Source organism: Rhinoraja longicauda, unplaced genomic scaffold (assembly GCF_053455715.1).
Source record: "Rhinoraja longicauda isolate Sanriku21f unplaced genomic scaffold, sRhiLon1.1 Scf000068, whole genome shotgun sequence".
Classification (NCBI taxonomy): Eukaryota; Metazoa; Chordata; class Chondrichthyes; order Rajiformes; family Arhynchobatidae; genus Rhinoraja; species Rhinoraja longicauda.
In genome coordinates this window covers 132,501-137,500 of record NW_027601286.1, presented here as the reverse complement: position 1 = coordinate 137,500, position 5,000 = coordinate 132,501, and positions in this window count along the sequence as shown.

The following is a 5,000-nucleotide window of genomic DNA, read 5'->3' as shown; positions in this document are numbered from 1 at the left end:
AAGACGGCGCCGTTTAAAGTACTGCCGCTCGAGGTGCACAATTTGCGGGGGAATTGTTAATGGGCGTCGGCGTGCTGGGTGACGATGTGGAGATGTGGAACGCCGAGCCAGATCTATCTTATTTGTTTGCTTGGCCCACTGGACTTTGCGTGGGCTTTGCAACACTGTGTGCTAGGTTAAATCACGGCCAATAGAGTGAGTGTTTTTAATGATCCTGATCTGATAAGGGGACTAGAGGTAAAAGAGCCGTTAGGAGGCAGTGATCACAACACGATAAGTTTTACTCTGCAAATGGAAAGGTAGAAGGGAAAATCGGAAGTGTCTGTATTACAGTATAGCAAAGGGGATTACAGAGGCATGAGGCGGGAGCTGGCCAAAATTGACTGGAAGGAGGCCCTAGCAGGGAAGACGGTAGAACAGCAATGGCAGGTATTCCAGGGAATAATGCAGAGGTTGCAGGATCAATTTATTCCAAAGAGGTGGAAAGACTCTAAGGGGAGTAAGAGACACCTGTGGCTGACAAGGGAAGTCAGGGACAGCATAAAAATTAAGGAGAGGAGGTATAACATAGCAAAGAAGAGTGGGAAGACAGAGGATTGGGACTCTTTTAAAGAGCAACAAAAGTTAACTAAAGAGGCAATGCGGGGAGAAAAGATGAGGTGCGAGGGTAAACTAGCCAATAATATAAAGGAGGATAGCAAAAGTTTTTTTAGGTACGTGAAGAGGAAAAAAATAGTCAAGGCAAATGTGGGTCCCTTGAAGACAGAAACGGGGGAATTTATTATGGGGAACAAAGAAATGGCAGACGAGTTAAACCGTTACTTTGGGTCTGTCTTCACTGAGGAAGATACACACAATCTCCCAAATGTTCTAGGGGCCGGAGAACCTAGGGTGATGGAGGAACTGAAGGAAATCCACATTAGGCAGGAAATGGTTTTGGGTAGACTGATGGGACTGAAGGCTGATAAATCCCCAGGGCCTGATGGTCTGCATCCCAGGGTACCTAAGGAGGTGGCTCTAGAAATAGTGGAAGCATTGGAGATCATTTTTCAATGTTCTATATAGATTCAGGATCAGTTCCTGTGGATTGGAGGATAGCAAATGTTATCCCACTTTTTAAGAAGGGAGGGAGAGAGAAAACGGGTAATTATAGACCAGTTAGTCTGACATCAGTGGTGGGGAAGATGCTGGAGTCAATTAGAAAAGACGAAATTGCTGAGCATTTGGATAGCAGTAACAGGATCATTGCGAGTCAGCATGGATTTACGAAGGGGAAATCATGCTTGACAAATCTACTGGAATGTTTTGAGGATGTAACTAGGAAAATTGACAGGGGAGAGTCAGTGGACGTGGTGTACCTCGACTTTCAGAAAGCCTTCGACAAGCTCCCACATAGGAGATTAGTGGGCAAAATTAGGGCACGTGGTATTGGGGGTAGGGTACTGACATGGATAGAAAATTGGTTGACAGACGGAAAGCAAAGAGTGGGTATAAATGGGTCCCTCTCGGAATGGCAGGCAGTGACCAGTGGGGTACCGCAAGGTTCGGTGCTGGGACCCCAGCTATTTACGATATGCATTAATGACTTAGACGGAGGGATTAAAAGTACCATTAGCAAATTTGCAGATGATACTAAGCTGGAGGGTAGTGTGAATTGTGAGGAAGATGCAATAAGGCTGCAGGATGACTTGGACAGGTTGTGTGAGTGGGCGGATACATGGCAGATGCAGTTTAATGTAGATAAGTGCGAGGTTATTCACTTTGGAAGTAAGAGTAGAAAGGCAGATTATTGTCTGAATGGTGTCAAGTTAGGAGGAGGGGGAGTTCAACGAGATCTGGATGTCCTAGTGCATCAGTCAATGAAAGGAAGCATGCAGGTACAGCAGGCAGTGAAGAAAGCCAATGGAATGTTGGCCTTCGTAACCAGAGGAGTTGAGTATAGGAGCAAAGAGGTCCTTCTACAGTTGTAGCGGGCCCTGGTGAGACCGCACCTGGAGTACTGTGTGCAGTTTTGGTCTCCAAATTTGAGGAAGGATATTCTTGCTATGGAGGGCGTGCAGCGTAGGTTCACTAGGTTAATTCCCGGAATGGCGGGACGGTCGTATGTTGAAAGGCTGGAGCGATTGGGCTTGTATACACTGGTATTTAGAAGAATGAGGGGGGATCTTATTGAAACATATACGATAATTAGGGGATTGGACACATTAGAGGCAGGAAACATGTTCCCAATGTTGGGGGAGTCCAGAACAAGGGGCCACCGTTTAAGAATAAGGGGTAGGCCATTTAGAACGGAGATGAGGAAGAACCTTTTCAGTCAGAGAGTGGTGAAGGTGTGGAATTCTCTGCCTCAGAAGGCAGTGGAGGCCAGTTCGTTGGATGCTTTCAAGAGAGAGCTGGATAGAGCTCTTAAGGATAACGGAGTGAGGGGGTATGGGGAGAAGGCAGGAACGGGGTACTGATTGAGAGTGATCAGCCATGATCGCATTGAATGGCGGTGCTGGCTCGAAGGGCTGAATGGCCGACTCCTGCACCTATTGTCTATTGTCTATTGTCTATAATCAACCACTTTATTTTGCCCGTCTTTGTGACTCCTCTTTGACACGTCGATCACCGCTGAGGCTGTTTTACCTGTTTCCCCTATGTACCGTAAGGTACACTCCTTACATTGAACTGCATACACCCCATTATTTCGCTCACGGGTTATCCTCTGTGCTATCCAGTCTCTCCTGTCACCCTGTTCTATGTTTTTGTCTATTACCCAGTGGGAGCAGGCCCCATATTGACATTAATTTGTAACCCTACTGCTCCCCTCGTCTGCTGGTTTTATCACCATCTCATGTTTATCCCTCAGCTCTGCCGTGGTCTCCCTCTCTTTTTTTCTGGTGAGGTTCGGCCTATCCTTTGTCATGGGCATATCCCAGGCTGTTTTAGTAACGTTCTTTTAAAACGTGTCGTGTTTGTTTGGCTTTACCCACGTTCCAGCATTAGAGGCCAATTTTTGCAATGTTTCCTGGGTGGGATTTGCCGGTTTTACAAATGGTGTCACTATCTCACCCTGCTTCCTGATACCCTTATGGGGTCGGCTCTGTTCTTGCAGAACCCTCGGGTGGTGCAGAGTCTGGGCCTTGTTATCAATATCTTGCCCTGCTTCCCGATACCCTTGCGGGTTCGGCTCTGTTCTTGCAGATCCCTCAGGTGGTGCAGAGTCTGGGCGGCATCGTCACCCAGCACACCGACGCCCACTGAAAATTACCCACGCACAGTGCGCGCCTGGAGCGGCAGTAGTTCAAACTACCCCTACCCCTACCCCTACCCCTACCGCTACCCCTACCCCTACCCCTACCCCTAACCCTAACCCTAACCCTAACCCTAACCCTAACCCTAACCCTAACCCTAACCCTAACCCTAACCCTAACCCTAACCCTAACCCTAACCCTAACCCTAACCCTAACCCTAACCCTAACCCTGACCCTAATGCAGGCAGAGTTATTTATAAAGTGGCCCAGACTCTGCACCACCTGAGGGTTTTGTAACAGAACCAACCCCATAAGGGTTTCAGGAAGCAGGGCAAGATATTGATAACAAGGCGCAGACTCTGCACCACCTCAGGGTTCTGCAAGAACAGAGCCGACCCCATAAGGGCATCAGGAATCAGGGCAAGATATTGATAAAATGGCCCAGACTCTGCACCACCTGAGGGTTCTGCAAGAACAGAGCCGACCCCATAAGGGCATCAGGAAGCAGGGCAAGATATTGGTAACAAGGCCCACGGGGAAGGCGGCATACTTTGGGGTTATTTTGTAGTGAGTTTTGAAGGCATGTGCTAGTGTTACGCATACCGAGGGCGCGCAAAGTTCGGCGCGCCCGGGCCAAAACGCCTCTGCTGGCCGCGGCCGAGTCGGCCGACGGATTGCCACGGACTTGCTTGACGACCTGTCACTCTCCGTGCATCGGTTGCACGCCCGGTTCGTCCTTTCCATTTGTTTCATGATGTACACGCGGCAGGCGGAATATTTTAAAAGCACTGTTCTGTTCGAAGTGCACAATGGCCGTTGGGGCAATGCAACTGGGGGTCGGTCGACCGGCTGACGACGCCTGCCTGCCGATTTGGTTCACGATGTCCCCGCCGAAGGCGGCATACTTGAAAGTACTGCCGTTCGCGGCGCGCAATTTGCAGGGGGGAGGAATTGTTAGTGGACGTCTGTGTGCTGGGTGACGATGCTTGCCGACTTGGTTCATGCCGTCCACGCCGAAGACGGCGCCGTTTAAAGTACTGCCGCTCGAGGTGCACAATTTGCGGGGGAATTGTTATTGGGCGTCGGCGTGCTGGGTGACGATGTGGAGATGAGGAACGCCGAGCCAGATCTATCTTATTTGTTTGCTTGGGCCACTGGACTTTGCATGGGCTTTGCATCATTGTGTGCTACGTTAAATCACGGCCAATTGAGTGAGTATTTTTTATTCAACCACTCTATTTTGCCCGTCTTTGTGACTCCTCTATGACACGCCGATCACCGCTGACGTGTTAATCTGCGTGTTAGGTATCTCGGGGGTCAGTTGGACGGACAGATGTGTAAGGGTTTTGTTCGGAAGGATCGTTGAGTGTAAACGGTGAACGGGGGTTAAAGGCCCTGAGGTTTCAATCCTCTAAAGAATGTAAAAGGTCTGACGCGTTAGCTAGCAGCTAATGAGGTGAACCTAGCAGCTAATGAGGCTCTCTCTCTCTCACGGCCCCGGGACTCCCTCCCTCCCTCCTCCCTCTTGGAACCCTCCCTGCGTGGGGGGGGGGGCACGAAGAAAAAGAGGGTATAAGAAGAATCCAGTGGAAGGAGTAGGGACTGGGGGCGAGGTCAGACAGCCTATCCGGCTAATAAAGCATCATGAGGTTAGGTATAAACTCTGATGACTGCATAAACTCGCCCCTAATGGGGGGGGGGGGGGCACTCTCTCCCCCACCCCTCTCTCCCCAGTGCCACTCCCTCCGACCCCCCCCCCACTCT